The sequence below is a fragment of the Syzygium oleosum genome, unplaced genomic scaffold, assembly GCF_021117445.2.
Source record: "Syzygium oleosum isolate NSW1041296 unplaced genomic scaffold, Sole_v2.1 Sole_v2.06, whole genome shotgun sequence".
In the NCBI taxonomy this organism is placed as follows: domain Eukaryota; kingdom Viridiplantae; phylum Streptophyta; class Magnoliopsida; order Myrtales; family Myrtaceae; genus Syzygium; species Syzygium oleosum.
Window position 1 is genome coordinate 9,905,833 of NW_026607490.1, and position 18,454 is coordinate 9,924,286.

The following is an 18,454-nucleotide window of genomic DNA, read 5'->3' on the forward strand; positions in this document are numbered from 1 at the left end:
GGGTTCTGAAATATTTGGTTGAAAACAACCGGGAGACACTTCTCAGTAAGTACACCCCTAAACCCAACCTAGGCTATCACGTACCTCCAGACAATTACGCAATCACACACATTCACGTATATCAAGTAATCACAAAGCAGGCACATCAATTAATATGGTCAGGCTCAATCATGCGCACACCCGCACTCAATCACAATTACATCATATGCAAACACGCGCATGTACCATTCTCATCTTGCACACATTCTTTCCGTTCTCAAATCCTCTTTCCCACATCACTCGCCAGTGACCCGCGCAAACGTACACGCTTCAGGTACACTGCGACCACTCATCACCACACTTCCGGCCCGCGTACTCGTTCACGCCTCAGGCCCCGATCGCGACCTGAGCATCACGCGCCCCAGGCCCGATCCCGACTCAGCCCGCGCCAAATGCGACAGGCCTACATGATTGAAACCCGAGCTTAAGATGCCTCGGTCCAATCCCGGTCTCACCCGAGCTGGTCATGCCTCGGACCGAATCTCATACTTGCTTTTTTCAAGCCTCAGCCTGTGCCAAATGCAACAGACCTACATGATCGCTGCCCGAGCTTATGATACTCGGCCCGATCCCAACCTCGCACTTTCACCCTTTCACATACTTTTCACAATCACTTGCCACACCGCAATTTCCCTTCTACTCAAGTCCACGCTCAACACACGTTTACCACACGCAACTGGCCCAACACACGGGGTTCGTGCACACATCATTTCACACACAAAACATGCTCACTCAGTAATTTACACGACCAATGTCAATAAATAATTCAATTTAGCTCACGTGTGCACCAAACAAGCATATTCAGTCACTTAATTGCACAACAGTATACTCAACTTAATTACCACAATTTACTAATAATTTAAATATACATCCAACACGATAATTCCCATTTTTCTCCACCCAAATGGCGTCGGATTAATTCCGATCCTTCACGGGACTTTCTCGCCATAATTTCTAGGTTCTAAAAATTCAACTTGCATCCCAATCGGACCATCACAACCCCGTGAACAGTAATCCACAGCCAGTGAACAGTGTTTCGCAGCATATGAACAGTAATTCGCAGCCCCCATTTTCTGAATTTCCAATAAATATTACCCGAATTAATTCCTAAGGCCCGCCATAAAATTTCCACTCCCTATCCATGTAATTCCGCACCTTATTTCATACTGATTTTGTCCGGAATTACCCATCGATAGCCAAAGTCCTAAATTAGGTTTAGACGCGACTTACCCGCGTTGGCTAACTCAGCATATCACATGGTCAATTGAACAATCATTTCAATTGAACCCAAACGTGCACGAATCAAACATATTTACACCAGCCCATTGCACAGATGCGCACACAATTCTACCACCACAACTCAATTATAATTAAAACACACGTAAAACACATAAAATTCTATTTTTCTCCCACCAAACAACGCCAAATTGATTCCGGTCCTTCATGGGACTTTCTCGCCATTAAATACCGGTTCTAAAAATCCAACTTGCCTCCCGAACCGAGCATCACAGCCTCGTGAACAGTGATTCTTAGATTAAAATTCCCTCAAATCGTCCTCCAAAAATTCCAAATTAATTCCTTAAGGCCCGCCATACATTCCCGGTCTAAAGCCCCAACATTTCGCACCCGCACAGGTCCAATTTCACCCAAAATCAAATTGTTCGGCGATACCCAAAATCCTAAATCGGGATTAGAGTATGACTTACCGCGTTCTAGGCTAAAACGGCTAGAACGGAAAGCGGTGGCGCTCTACGGCGAAGGCGAACAACTCACGGTGGTTTCCGGCTTGCACGGCGGCGGTCCGGCAAAGGGAGAGAGGGAGAGAGAGTATACGGTGGAGGGGGAGGGGACTCACGGTTGAGGGGGGGGGGGTTTCACGGGGAGAGGGGAACCGAATGGGAGGGAGAGAGAAAGGAGAGAGAGAGTCAAAGGCTTAAAAAAATTAATTTTGACCACTTTTTGACAAATTACCAAAATATCCTCCTCTAATCTTTTTTATCCAACGGTCGAGATTCGATCTAATCTTAAAATCAATGGCCCAGATCGAATCTTACTTAAAAATATCCAAGGGTAATTATGTCAAATCCAACTTAGGGCCTAAAATGACCAAAATGCCATTGTCCAACAAAACTAACCCTTTATTAACTTATAGGGGTATTTTGGTCACTTTCTCATTTTCTTGCCGAAATTGAATTTTTCTGAAGGATTCGGGTGCACCAAAAATTCACACGCGTCACGTGCAACGTCGCCCTAACGTTCCGGCGTGACTTCCTAATTTTCCGGTGTCTAATTTGGGCAAAAATTCCATAATTAAATTCTATTAAACGCAACTCGAGCGTTTCCCGAGCTAACGGGCGGCTTGCTAGGGAAATTCGCAGAATCGACGCATGACTGATACTGAATCGAGTCACGTGCAAGTCCGTTCAGTGCGTGACGATCTCGGTTGTCATTAAAATCGCGAAGATCAATCACTTGATCCGAGGGGTACGATCGTTCGGTATAATTTCGGAATCATTTCTCACGTCGTTTCGTGGTCCTATGGAATCACCCGCGATCCACTACTAGGACAGTGGTGAACTGACCCCTAACTATCCTTGGATCGGCCAATAGTGGCTCAAAATATCACTTACGCGATTTAATGGTCGAAGTCCATTCACGGTCGAATTTTCTTTAGTCGCGCGAATTTAATTCCCCTATTAGCCTTTCCCTAATGGTTAGCATTCCCAGGAATGATCAGTTCCGGGCGAGAATTTACTGCGAGCACATTTCATAAAACTGAGTTATTTCATAATATCCAATTGGCGGAAATTTCGGAATGTCACAATGCTCGAAGATCCCGAAGATAATAGTACTACCTACATCTGCTGGAGTCGAATCCACCGAATCCTGCAAAAGAGGACCTCTTTAGGGAGAGGAGATATACGAAGTCTAGTTTTCGTACGAAAGGAAGAGGTTCTTGTCTCTACCAAACCAAGTGGAAGCGGAAGCGTAATTGTCGACCGTAATTCATTAACATCTTATTAGCCGCCGACAGATGATGAAAGACTAGATGATTTATATATTGACAAGTGGATCTCGAGTGCCCACCACCCTGAGGGATTGATTGCCCAGAAATCGATCGATTGCCCACCACACCCGGCCATCTAGGGAGTCTAATATATACTTCATTCCAGGCTGAAGGAGGGAAGGAAGAATGAACTCTGCAATCGGTTAGTCAGATTTTGATTTCGACAACTCTGAACCAAGTGGGCATTGAACAAGCCTTTCTTCCCCAGTTGGGGGGGGGGGGGGTAAATAGAGACAACAACCATTCAGGGAATTTCGCGGGAGGGACGGGGTGCTGGTTTATATGAAACGATTCCTATTTGTTTGAAGGTTTAAACGTGTGACGCAGTCTGCCATGGCAGAACTAAACTAGAAAAATGTTTGAATAACAGAATAAGGTCTCCACCTCAAGCATGATCCACCCATCTCTCTCCGGAGAGTGAGGAAAGGACGGGTACCATCGAGTTCAGAGCCAAATACCCCTTAAACAAAAGAATCAGAAGCAAAAGTCACCAGATCTAGTGCCAAAGCTGAGTATAGGGCTATGGCCCATGTTGACAAGGGTTTAAGGCTTTCAAGTAGAGCCTTGATATATTCCTTAATAAAAGGTTTTCCAGTTTTCTTTTTCAGTATTCTTCATCTTGAAACTTATTCTAGTTCAACCAACTAGAGAATTCGTAGTTGATTCACCTAAATTGAGTGCGAGGTAATAGCGTTGGCTGTCATGCGACTCTTATTGAAGTGCGCATACCATACAGGCAAGAGTTATGGTAAATTTACCTTAGGTTATAATATGAGAATACCTAAAGACAATTCATTAACAAGCTCAGAGAACATTATTTATAGAGAAGAGATTGCCCTTATAGTAGACCCCGCTATATCTTTGACAGATAATGATGGAAATATGCGCCCTAACATGGATGTTTTTTATCGGGTTCTCAAAGCTGCCATGAAGTATGCGCCCTAAAGTAGATGGTTACGAAACACTGGTTTAATATGGTAATTAAGGCTTTTATTAACAAAATATTTGATTAATAGAATACCATCAAATCGTCTTAAATTATGGAAGTAAACGGTTCGAATTCGATTATTTCCTTTGGCTCTCACAACAGCTTTTAGACGTTCTATAAAGAGAAAGAACATTCTGTTGCTGCTATCTTCAAATTCCCCAATTAACCCAAGATGGTCTTCACTGAAATAAGTTTCTATCGAATAATCAGGCTTGGCAGCGACATCTTCACCAGGGCGGACCACTTGAAAACGAGCTGCGTAAGGTACATGTTCGTCATTGACTAGAACCGTTTCTAAATCAGCTACAATGAAGGGCCTCAGATTCGCTATCCGCGGGTTGTGGTGTGTTATATATTTAGGAATACTCTTCTTACTTTTCTTAATAGGTAAAGCCTTTCTTTCTTCATCACTGCCGTAATTACCAGAATTTTCGGTCTTCATTAATTCTTGAATTATGCGAGCTAATTCTTCGGAGCTCAGGCCCAACATAATCTCACTAGATCCCGAATCATCTTTAAGGTAGATTCGACAGAAGAGCCCAGAAAGCACTCCTACCCCGTATGTATCTGCTTTTTTCATGGCAGCTTTGAGAACCTGATAAAAAACATCCATGTTAGGGTGCATATTTCCATCATTATCTGTCAAAGATATAGTGGGGCCTACTATAAAGATAATCGCTTCACTATGAATAATGTTCTCTCAGCCTGTTAATGAATCGTCCTTAGGTATTCTCATATTATAACCTAAGGTAAATTTACCATAACTTGCGCCCGTATGGTATGCACACTTCAATAAGAGTCGCATGACAGCCAACGCTATTACCTCGCACTCAATACACCGCACGTGAGGTGTAAAGCTAACCGAGGCTTCCCTAAATCCCAAATAAGGGGCCTTGCAAATCTCTTTATCTACCCTAGATATTAATCGAGCCCAATAATAAAGGAAATCTTCCTTCTCAAACGAAATGCCGCCTTTTCTTTAAATCATGGTTATTCGTATTTCGCCTACCAAAGTGAAATTTCTATGGTATATGTGTACAAGATGTTGATGAACTCGCTGTACGGAAGATTTGGAATTCAACTTGAAAGTACAATTATAGTAATCCGCGAGAAAGCAAAATATGAGTCTATGCTTTTGAAAAAGAATTTTCTTGAAGGATTTAAGCTAAGCGAGAAATATTATCTATTCAGTTACATTAGCAATAAAGAACATGATCTCGGCGCTGATTGGGACCCACCTAGGGTATCAGCTGTTCAATTGCCGCATTGCATTCTGTTGCTTCGATTTATCCTCCGTTCTATTGCCTTATCTTTGTCTATCTGCTAGCTTGTGATATCGAAGGTTCGTTGCATCCACTTAGCTTGTGATGTCCCCTCAATATCATATGAGATGATTAATTTGGACACGGCATCATTGAAGCCGATGCAGTGGGGATGCACGGTAAGATTTTGTTGGTTATTAAACTCATGAATAGCATCCAACATGCTGAAGGGCTTGACACGATGGGTTCTTTCAGATTGTTGATGAAGGAACTAACTAATTTGTCCCCTGTGCGAAGGAGCAAAATATCGGACTTCAACGTCTTAGTGAAAAATCTCATTTTTTAAGTGGAGTGAGGATAATCATGTTTTGTTCATATTTGCGATGCATACCATCATGCATACACGAGACATTTTGTAGAAATTATGCGATTCTCAATTTACTGCATTCTCTCGATTTCTTTTTTTCTTTTTACCTAATATATCGATAGTTCTGCACTATAGGTCCCGTATACTGGTTTTTCATGCGGGGGTCTATTTGAAGTACCGGAGAACGAACACTTTTCATGCTCTCTGGGATCAACAATTGCTGGAGAAATTGGTGTATATGGCTATAGGCCCTTCCGTACAAATGGATATGCTTGCTGGTAAGAGAGCTGAAGTTGCTAGAAGCCTATTTGAGGTCTTTTTCTGGGGATTGCTCTCCTTTAGACCTGGAAACTGCTCTACGTTTGACTTATTGGACCGGCCTAATAGTAATTCTTTTGACAGGACTGAAGAATACAGGCATGTCATTGTTACGTATGATAGTTATATATCCACGTTTTTGAAAGATCAACGGTTGGTCTTAATTTGTCCACCTTATTCTTTTGTTGAATTTTTAAATAGCATGGACTTGGTTAGACTACAAGAAGAGGCATATCCTTCCAACCTCAATCCATCTCTCTAGTCTGCTTATCTCATTTTCGTAGCACTGTTGAACCTTTTTCGTCGGACTTTCCTTGACATTGGTGACCACTTCTTTAAGTTCTAGGCAAAAGGACACTATAAGTGCCATAAATTATGTATGGAGGATATTTTGATGCCATAACTTTTTTTCTGATCACTTTGGTGTCAACGGGGATGTCACGCCCCGAACCCCAACGGGCACGCGACACCCCTTCCATGGTCGTATTAAACGCGACGTCCCAGGACGCGTCGCCGACCCAAACGAACTACGCAAGCGGAAGCGAAATAAAACAACCCAGACAGTAAAATATGACGAAGGGATAGCACAAAACAATAATTCCAAATACACAACATTAAAACGGAGTAGTGGTTGGATATCCTACTTCGCTATACAAAAGAGGGGCACACAAAAATATGGGGCAACTTGACCCGTCCTTGATCTCCGAGATACCCTTGCAGTGTCTCCAGTCACTCATGGTCGCGGATCTGAAATGGTTATATAATAACCGTGAGAACGAGTCTCAATAAGCAACCCCCTATACCCCACGTAGGCCAATGCGTACCCCGACAAGTCGTACATGCAATCTACCCCATAACATATAAAATCCACGTCATTGTACTTACCTCGCCATCAAACGCATGCTCTGCACGTTAGTTAAACGTGGTAATGCAATATTAATAGTCTAATAACATATCACAATCACTCAAGCACCAACCACACTAGCACTCAATCAATCCAACCAATTCAATCACACATTCAATCAGCCAGTCCAATCAATTCAATCACACTCAACTCGCATACGTGGCCGAACAACTTTCCACGACCTCCCAGGTCCTTTCACACTGCCCGCGCCACTGCGCCTCAGGCCCAATCTCACAGCCCGCGCCACTGCGCCTCAGGCTCAGCCCTTAGATCAAGCCGGGCTCGGTCCCGCGTAACCACGCCTCAGGACATTTTTCCCCTTCCATTGACCCGCGTAACCTACGCCTCAGGTCTGGTCATGCCTTTCTCGCCACACCCGCGTAACCACGCTTCAGGTTGGCAGCCCTCCGATCAATCCGGGCTTTTCTCATGCACATGCACCATAACACAATTCGCAATTTTCACAAATCATACCAATCGAACTCAAGGCATGCTCATCACAATATTCCACCAACCCGACCTTCAAGTCGGTCACATTCAACTATCAATTCCACTCACAAATGCCACGATAAGCCAATCATTGACCCACCAACAATAGCCACAAATATGTACCCTCAATCATCCCAATTTCAAAACACAAGCTCACGATTCCGACATTCAAGTCAACACATTCAATTAATCCAATTCACCCACAAGCGCCACGACAATTCAGTCATGCTATTTATCTCAGTCAATCACTAAATTAATCACACAATTACCGCCACAATAATTCACAAATTGAGCACAATCAGTCAAATCAGCCCACGCCTAATTTAATTCCTAACCCGGTACCAAACACATCCTAAACAAGTCTAAAAATACCCATAGTCCTAAATAAGGAATAGGAGGTCACTTACTTGATTTTGGCCCGGAGAAAATCGGCTCGGGCCTAAAATGGCCCGGGTGAACAGTGCCGAACTAGGCGCGGGCACGGGCCAACGGGCACGGTGGCCGGCCAACACGGGCACGGTGGCCGATCGGCGTGCCTGGCGCGCGGCGCGGTGGCCGAACGGCGTGCCGGGGCGCACGGCCGAGCGGGATGGGCGACGTGCCGGACGACGGCCCGGCTGAACGGGCAACGCGCCGGGTGCACGTGCGAGCGACCGAACGGGACGGGCTAAGGGCCGAGCAGCGGGCGAGCGGCCTGGTCGCGTGGGCAACGGGCCGGCCACGGCCTAGGCAAGCTCGGGCACGGCTGGGCAAGCGGCCTGAGCTGGCTTGGGCTGCTGGCTGGCCGGGGCTGGGACGGCCGAGCGATGGCGGCGACGGCGACGGGGCGGCGACGGCGACGCGGCGGCGACGAGCTGGAGGGGAGGGAAAGGTGAGCCGGGGAGGTGGTGACAGCGGGAGGGAGAGAGAGAAGGAGAGAGAGAGATCGGGGCTGAGGAAGAGGGGCAAACCGGCGGCGACGGGGCGGCACGGCGGCGACTGGCTGGGCGGCGGTGCTAGGCGAGCGGCCGGACGAACTGGCCGGCGGCAGGGACTCCGCGGACGCGGCGGCTAGACGGTCGGAGCCGAAACAGGGAGGGACCGGGGAAGAGAGAAACAGGGAGAGGGACGAGTCGCGCGGCGGCCGGAGGCGGCACGGCGGCGTCACGGGTGGCCGGGCGACGGAGGACAGGAGCCGGCGGGCGGCCGGCGGCCGCCGGGCCGCGGACTCGCCGGCGAGCCTTTGCTGCCTCGCGCGCAGCCGGACAGAGCCGGTAACAGGCGGACAGGGCCGACGAGCGGCGGTCGCGGGCGACGAGCGGCGTCACGGCTCGGTCGGGCGACGGTGGCGCGAGGCGGACGGCGAAGGGCGGTCGGCGGCGACTGGTTGGACGAGCAAAGGCAGAAGCAGAACCAGTCGGGGTCGACGAAGGAAGAAGGAAGAAGGAAGAAGAAGGAGAGAGAAGGAAGAAGAAGAGAAAGAAGGAGAGAGAGAGAGATGCGTGGATGAGTCTGACAAGGGGGGGCCAAACGTGCGCAAGGGGAAAAGGTGACCGGGGAGAGAGAGAGAGAGAGAGAGAGAGAGAGGGAGAGAGAGAGAGAACGTGCGCGGTCAGAAGGGGGAGCGTGCGCGCGGAGGAGAGAGGAGAGAGAAAAACAATAAAAAAAATTAACTTCAATCAAATATTAAATGCGATCCGATGACCCAAATTCAAAACCAAAAGCGATCTACCGGTCCAAAATAAGCCTCGCATATAAAAAGGGACAAAGGCCGAATTAATTAAATCAAACTATAGCGAGGGAGGTCTACTAGTCCAAATTCGCACCTGGTCAAAAACTCCCCTTTTTCCATTATTCCTGACAATCTCAACGCTGGCTACGATAATATTGACACCGTCCAATTTATTTCGTCCTGAAACTCCCGAAAATCGACTGCCAAGTTCGGGGTCTAAATAACGGCCGGTCGATCGAGCGCGATTCTAGCGAAATCTCAATTTTAAAATAATAACCGAGAGTGATCGGTTCCGGGCGAGATTTTACTATAAGCACACCGACGAATTACACGTTTTATAAATCTCAACTATGGGCCGAAATTCGGAATGTCACAACTCTTCCCCCCTTACAAAAATTTCGTCCTCGAAATTTACAATCCAACCCAACTATTCAAACAAATGGGGGTATTGGTGTCGCATCAACTCTTCACTTTCCCACGTCGCACCTTCGGTTCCATGGTGTTCCCAAATCACTTTAACCATCGGAATTGTCTTGTTCCGCAACACTCGCTCCATTCTGTCCTCGATCCGAACTGGTTTTTCCACGTACGACACTCTGTCGTCCACGTCTATTTCCTCGTAGTTCAGCACGTGGGTCGGGTCCGGTTCATACTTTCTTAACATTGACACGTGGAAGACGTTATGAACTTGCGACAAATTCGGCGGCAAGGCGAGACGATATGCCAACATCCCAATCCTTTCCAAAATCTCGAATGGGCCTATATACCTTGGACTTAGTTTCCCTTTCTTGCCAAACCGAGATAGTCCTCTCATCGATGAGACCTTAAGAAACACATGGTCGCCAACTCGAAACTCCAACGGTCTACGCCTTCGGTCTGCGTAACTTTTCTGACGACTCTGAGCTGTTCTTAGCTTTTCCCGGATAATCTTTACTGTTTCTACCGACTGTTGAACCAACTCTGGACCCGTTATACTTCTTTCCCCCACTTCATCCCAACACAACGGTGTTCTACACGCTCTGCCATAAAGTGCTTCAAACGGCGCCATCCCAATACTCTGCTGAAAGCTGTTATTGTAGGCGAATTCGACTAAATGCAGCTGTTCCTCCCAACCACCTTTAAAATCCAAAACACATGCTCGCAGCATGTCTTCCAATGTCTGAATCGTCCTTTCAGACTGGCCGTCCGTCTGAGGATGATAGGCCGTCTGAATTGCAACTTAGTCCCCATGGCCAATTGCGGACTTTTCCAAAAATTCGCGATAAACCGAGGATCACGGTCCGAAGTGATCGATACCGGTACTCCATGCAATCGGACTACCGCCGTACATATAAATCTGCATATCTTTCTAGCTCAAAATCCTTTCGCACCTTGCCGGAAGTGCGCTGATTTGGTTAATCATCCACTATCACCCAAATAGAGTCGTGTCCCCTCTGGCTCCTTGGCAATCCCGTTACAAAATCCATTGTAATATGTTCCCATTTCCATTCTGGGATTTCCAACGGTTGCAACATCCCACCAGGTTTACAATGCTATGCCTTCACTTGTTGGCACGTCAAGCACTTAGCCACATGCCTGGCCACATCCGCTTTCATTCCGTTCCACCAATAGTGCTGTCGGAGATTCTGGTACATCTTCGTGCTGCCCGGATGAATGCTATAATTGCTCCTATGAGCTTCCGATAAAATCTCTTCCTTAAGTTCCAAATCATCGGGCACGCACAACCGTCCTCGAAACTTAAGAATTCCGTCCTCGGACGCTTGGAAGTCCGGTTTCCTCTTAGTGCCATCCATCTCCAGAATTTTCTGAATCTCAGGGTCCGTAGACTGTAACGCCTTAATCTTGGTTTGCACTTCCGGTTCAATCCTTAACGTTGCCACCAAACTGGAGAGGCGTCCTACCTCGAACTTAAACTCTGAGTCTCGCGCTTCTTCCAATAAAATCCACTCTTTGACTATTAATTGCGCGATGCTCGATTTCCGGCTTAAGGCATCCGCTACCCGGTTGGTTTTTCCGGGATTATACAAAATATCACAGTCATAGTCCTTCAAAAGCTCCATCCAACGCCTTTGCCTCATATTCAATTCTTTCTGCGAAAATAAATACTTGAGGCTCTGATGGTCCGTATAAATTTGGAACCTTTCTCCATATAAATAGTGCCTCCAAATCTTAAGTGCGAAAACAATTGCTGCCAATTCCAAGTCGTGAGTTGGATAGTTCATCTCATGAGGCCTTAACTGACGCGATGCATAAGCAACCACCCTTCCATGTTGCATTAGCACGCATCCCAATCCTTTGAGCGAAGCATCGCTGTAAATCTCATATCCTCCCGAATCTGAAGGGATCGTTAGCACTGGCGCAGTCGTCAATCTCTGCTTCAACTCCTAAAAGCTCTCTTCGCACTTCTCCGTCCATTCAAACTTAGTCTCCTTCTTAAGCAACCTTGTCAATGGAGTGGCTATTGCTGAGAATCTTTCCACAAATCGTCTATAGTAACCTGCCAGTCCTAAGAAGCTTCGAACCTCAGTAACCGTCGTCGGTCTCGGCCAATCCATCACTGCTTCAATCTTTGCCGGATCCACGGAGATTCCTTCTCCGGAAATTACATGCCCAAGAAATGCTACTCGGTTCAGCCAAAACTCGCACTTGCTAAACTTAGCATACAGTGCATGCTCTCTTAACGTTCGTAGAACCTTTTCCAAGTGTACCTCATGTTCCTCGGGGCTCTTTGAATACACCAAAATATCATCTATGAAGACGATGACGAACTGATCCAAAAACTCCTTGAATACCCGATTCATTAAGTCCATAAAAGCAGCAGGGGCATTAGTCAGTCCAAACGGCATTACCGTGAATTCATAGTGCCCATACCTCGTCCTGAATGCCGTCTTTGGGATATCCTCCTTTTTAATCCTCAGTTGATGGTACCCCGTCCTCAAGTCGATCTTTGAAAACATCGATGCTCCTTGCAACTGATCAAATAGGTCATCTATCCTTGGTAGTGGGTACTTATTCTTAATGGTCACTTGATTTAACTGTCTGTAGTCTATGCACAACCTCAAAGATCCATCTTTCTTTCTCACGAATAACACCGGTGCTCTCCATGGAGACGCACTCGGGCGGATAAAGCCTCTATCTAGCAACTCCTGCATTTGGACCTTCAATTCTTTCAATTCAGACAGTGACATCCTATAGGGCGCTTTCGAGATTGGTTCCGTCCCTGGGGCTAACTCAATCACGAACTCCACTTCTCTATCAGGTGGCAGTCCCGGCAATTCCTGAGGAAAGACATCGGGAAAATTGCACACCACGGCTATATCTTCTAGCTTCGGCTCTCCAGCCGTCGAATCAACTACATTTGCCAGAAATCCTTGGCACCCTTCATCCAGAAGCTTGGCTACTTCGAGCGACGAAATCCAAGGGATCGAGGTTCCTCCTCGGTTTCCCACAAACTCAAATCTAGGATGTCCAACCGGATTAAATTGGATCACCCTGCTACTACAATCCATAACAGCTCTCTGTTTGACTAGCCAGTCCATACCGACAATCACATCAAAGTCATGCATAGATAAAACCGCCAAATCTATCCTTTCTTCCCTATCACCGATCACTATCTTACAATCGGGACATCCCAACACAATCAGTACTTTATCATTCAGCGGAGTAGTCACACACAGCATAACATCAAGCGGTTTTGGCTCAATCCCAGATAATTTAACGAACTGCTCAGATATAAATGAATGCGACGCCCCCGGATCAAACAAGGCATATGCAGCATGATCACAGAGAGAGACCGTACCTGTGACCACGCCAGGCGCGTCCTGAGCCTCCCTCCTTGCCATTGCATACACCCGTCCTTGGGTGGCGGCCTATTCGATTGGCCACTGGATAGCTCTAAAGCGATTCCCATTCGGGGTGGCGGCGGCGGCGGGAGTGCGAGTGACCGGTCGCCTATTGTTAGGACATTCCCTCATCTCGGTGGCCCCTTCCACCACATGTAAAACATACTCTGCCCCTATTTGGGCAAGGTCCATTCCCGTGCCTTCCTCCACATAGCCTACACTGGGCGTTCTGATAACGGTTTGGCTTCCCAATATTCCTCCGAACGGAAGGGACAAAGCGACTATTTCCTGCCATGGGTCTTTTCCCAAGTTGACGGTCGTCCCTAGCCGGGGCATACCGCGATCCAGAAGCGGCAGCTCGATCCGTTTGATCTCGCTCAATTGCCTGGGCCCTTTCATATATCTCGTTATAACCCCTCAAGTTCAATGAGATCATCTGACTGCGAAGGTCCGGCTTCAGCTCATCCCGGAACCTCCTAGCTTTGTCCATTGGGTCCTCCACTATTCTGGGGGCAAATTTGGACAGCCTTGCAAACTCGGCTTCATACTGATCTACCGACCTCTGACCTTGGCGGAGTCTCATGAATTCTGCCAGTTTCTGTTCTCGGGCACTTTCTGAGAAATACTTGCCGTTGAAGGTCTCGGTAAAAACGGTCCAATTTGGGGCAGTACCAGCGGGGAACACTTGACCTTTGGTGGCTCTCCACCAATCGCTGGCATTTTCCTGAAGTTGGTAGACTGCTAGCGTTACCTTCTCTTCCTCAGTACACCCCAGCACCTCAAAAGCTTTCTCTAGCTCTTCTACCCATCTTGGTGCAGCCTCGGGGTCACCTCTCCCATCAAACCTTGGGGGTTTCAACCTCAGAAACTGCTCGACCAGCTTGGACATTGGCCTGATTGCATTTACTCGCACTGGACCAGGATTTCCACCAATCACATTATTCCCCTGACCTCCATTATCCCCAATAATCTCACTAGCAGCTGCAGCGGCGACAGTAGCACTTCTTTCCCCCGTCTGTCTACCTGATAATATTCCCGCATCCTCTAGCGCCCTCCACATTTCATCTACCCTGGGGTCCCCCATTAGTTCAGCTAGCGGGACTACGCGACCTCAACCTCGACCTCGACCTCGACCTCGACCTCTACCTCGACCTCGGCCACTCATCTTATTGATTCTCACAAACGCTCACCTGCTAAGTTCCACGCAAGAATTAAAAACCTAGGCCAACTATACCAGTCTAAGCTCTGGGCAGTGAATCACAACAATAATTCACTAAGCAGACAGCCAATCACATACAGCACTCAATCTCAGTCAACCGAGTTCGTGCACTTACCTCAAGTCCCGACGCACCTGCACCTCACACATTATTGCATAAAAATCACTTAGCAAATCACAATCACACAGTCTGGAGTACGCATTGCACACAAATTTCCCTAACTGGCTACCCCGAAGTCATCGCTCCTTATCACTCCAGATTTCGACCACTTGGATCGAGCTGACCTTGCTCTGATACCAACTCAACGGGGATGTCACGCCCCGAACCCCAACGGGCACGCGACACCCCTTCCATGGTCGTATTAAACGCGACGTCCCAGGACGCGTCGCCGACCCAAACGAACTACGCAAGCGGAAGCGAAATAAAACAACCCAGACAGTAAAATATGACGAAGGGATAGCACAAAACAATAATTCCAAATACACAACATTAAAACGGAGTAGTGGTTGGATATCCTACTTCGCTATACAAAAGAGGGGCACACAAAAATATGGGGCAACTTGACCCGTCCTTGATCTCCGAGATACCCTTGCAGTGTCTCCAGTCACTCATGGTCGCGGATCTGAAATGGTTATATAATAACCGTGAGAACGAGTCTCAATAAGCAACCCCCTATACCCCACGTAGGCCAATGCGTACCCCGACAAGTCGTACATGCAATCTACCCCATAACATATAAAATCCACGTCATTGTACTTACCTCGCCATCAAACGCATGCTCTGCACGTTAGTTAAACGTGGTAATGCAATATTAATAGTCTAATAACATATCACAATCACTCAAGCACCAACCACACTAGCACTCAATCAATCCAACCAATTCAATCACACATTCAATCGCCCACCCAATCAATTCAATCACACTCAACTCGCATACGTGGCCGAACAACTTTCCACGACCTCCCAGGTCCTTTCACACTGCCCGCGCCACTGCGCCTCAGGCCCAATCTCACGGCCCGCGCCATCTGCGCCTCGGGCTCGGCCCTTAGATCAAGCCGGGCTCGGTCCCGCGTAACCACGCCTCGGGACATTTTTCCCCTTCCATTGACCGCGTAACCTACGCCTCGAGTCCAGTCATGCCTTTCTCGCCACACCCGCGTAACCACGCTTCAGGTTGGCAGCCCTCCGATCAATCCGGGCTTTTCTCATGCACATGCACCATAACACAATTCGCAATTTTCACAAATCATACCAATCGAACTCAAGGCATGCTCATCACAATATTCCACCAACCCGACCTTCAAGTCGGTCACATTCAACTATCAATTCCACTCACAAATGCCACGATAAGCCAATCATTGACCCACCAACAATAGCCACAAATATGTACCCTCAATCATCCCAATTTCAAAACACAAGCTCACGATTCCGACATTCAAGTCAACACATTCAATTAATCCAATTCACCCACAAGCGCCACGACAATTCAGTCATGCTATTTATCTCAGTCAATCACTAAATTAATCACACAATTACCGCCACAATAATTCACAAATTGAGCACAATCAGTCAAATCAGCCCACGCCTAATTTAATTCCTAACCCGGTACCAAACACATCCTAAACAAGTCTAAAAATACCCATAGTCCTAAATAAGGAATAGGAGGTCACTTACTTGATTTTGGCCCGGAGAAAATCGGCTCGGGCCTAAAATGGCCCGGGTGAACAGTGCCGAACTAGGCGCGGGCACGGGCCAACGGGCACGGTGGCCGGCCAACACGGGCACGGTGGCCGATCGGCGTGCCTGGCGCGCGGGCGCGGTGGCCGAACGGCGTGCCCGGGGCGCACGGTCGAGCGGGATGGGCGACGTTCCCGGGCGACGGGCCGGCTGAACGGGCAACGCGCCGGGTGCACGAGCGAGTGACCGAACGGGACGGGCCAAGGGCCGAGCAGCGGGCGAGCGGCTGGTCGCGTGGGCAACGGGCCGGCCACGGCCTAGGCAAGCTCGGGCACGGGCCGGGCAAGCGGCTGAGGCGCTGGGCTGCTGGTTGGCCGGGGCTGGAGCAGCCGAAGCGATGGCGGCGGCGGCGACGGGGCGAGCGGCGATGACGGCGGCGGCGACGAGCGGCGGGAGGTGGAGGAGGAAAGGTGAGCGGGGAGGTGGTGACGGCTGGGGAGAGAGAGAAGGAGAGAGAGATCGGGGCCGAGGAAGAGGGGCAAACCGGCGGCGACGGGCGGCACGGCGCGGCGGACCCAGGCGGGCGGCGGTGCTAAGCGAGCGGCCGGACGAATCGGCCGGCGGGCCGGGACTCCGCCGGACGCGGCGGCTAGACAGTCGGAGCCGAAATGTGAGGAGGGGCCGGGGAAGAGAGAAACGAGGGGAGAGGGGCCGAGTCGAAAGCGGGCGGCGGAGGCGGCACGGCGGCGTCACGGGTGGCGGGCGACGGAGGACAGGCCGAGGCGGGCGGGCTGGCAGCCGGCCAGCCAGACATGCAGCGGACTCGGACGGGCTCACTGCTGCTTCAGCAGCGTCTGTGTGAAGACAGCCGGCAACGTTTGGCGGACGGGGGCCGACGAGCGGCGGTCGCGGGCGGCGGCGGCGTCACGGCTCGGTCGGGCAGACGGTGGCGCGAAGACGGACGGCGAAGGGCGGTCGGCGGCGGCTTGGTTGGACGAGCAAAGGCAGAAGCAGAACCAGTCGGGGTCGACGAAGGAAGAAGGAAGAAGGAAGAAGAAGGAGAGAGAAGGAAGAAGAAGAGAAAGAAGGAGAGAGAGAGAGATGCGTGGATGAGTCTGACAAGGGGGGGGCCAAACGTGCGCAAGGGGAAAAGGTGACCGGGGAGAGAGAGAGAGAGAGAGAGAGAGGGAGAGAGAGAGAGAACGTGCGCGGTCAGAAGGGGGAGCGTGCGCGCGGAGGAGAGAGGAGAGAGAAAAACAATAAAAAAAATTAACTTCAATCAAATATTAAATGCGATCCGATGACCCAAATTCAAAACCAAAAGCGATCTACCGGTCCAAAATAAGCCTCGCATATAAAAAGGGACAAAGGCCGAATTAATTAAATCAAACTATAGCGAGGGAGGTCTACTAGTCCAAATTCGCACCTGGTCAAAAACTCCCCTTTTTCCATTATTCCTGACAATCTCAACGCTGCGCTACGATAATATTGACACCGTCCAATTTATTTCGTCCTGAAACTCCCGAAAATCGACTGCCAAGTTCGGGGTCTAAATAACGGCCGAATTCGATCGAGCGCGATTCTAGCGAAATCTCAATTTTAAAATAATAACCGAGAGTGATCAGTTCCCGGGCGAGATTTTACTATAAGCACACTGACGAATTACACGTTTTATAAATCCCAACTATGGGCCGAAATTCGGAATGTCACAGTCAAGTTGGAGGAAAAGAGATCACTTAAGTGTCAATTTGGCCGAAAATCCGACGTGGCATATTTTATTAATTTTTGACGCCGACGTGGCTCGCCGGAGGATGAGTCAGCGTGTACAGTCAGCATTTTTTATTTTAAATAATTTTTTTCCTTTTTTTTCTCTTCTTTCTTTTCTTTTTTTTCTTTTCTCCCCTCGCCGGGCAGTTGCCGGTGGTCGGCCCGGCCATCGGCGAAGCCCGGGAAGGGCTGGGTGAGGGCGGCCTTGCCCATGGCCGGCGAGGGGCGGCCTCGCCAGATCTAGGTGAGGCGACCCTCGCCGGCAACAAGCGAGGCCGCCCCTCGCCGGCCATGGGCGGCCTCGCTGGCGACTGGCGAGGCCGCCCCTCGTTGGCCATGGGCGAGAGGCGGCCGGGCCGGCCACCGACACTGACACCGACATATAAACCATGTACGAACATATAACCCATGTAACACCGACATTGACACGCGATATGTGACACGACACGAGACACGTCATTTCTTAAAAAATAGAGAATTTCGACACGTTGAAACACATTGTATATTAAATATATATTTTTATATATACATGAAAAATTATTATTTTTAAATTTGATTTAAATCCACAAATAAATAATAATAATAAACCGAGAATTTACTTCTATGAACTAGAAAATTGCATGGATATGAAGAAAACATAAGATTTTTTTTTGGTAAAGTATTTTTTTTTTGGTAAAGGAGAAAACATAAGATTTGTTTTATGAATAATTCAACTATTCATAAAATAAAATAAAAAGTAAAAGTAAGGTTCTTATTTACTTTGATTTGGATGATTTGTATCTAATTGGATTCAAGATATGCATTCA

At 48.4% G+C, this 18,454-nt stretch overlaps 1 pseudogene; it reads left to right on the plus strand.

The window, feature by feature from the left end:
- LOC115665924 (probable inactive ATP-dependent zinc metalloprotease FTSHI 5, chloroplastic) overlaps positions 1 to 18,454 on the plus strand; it is a 76,947-nt pseudogene that overhangs the window by 47,432 nt on the left and 11,061 nt on the right.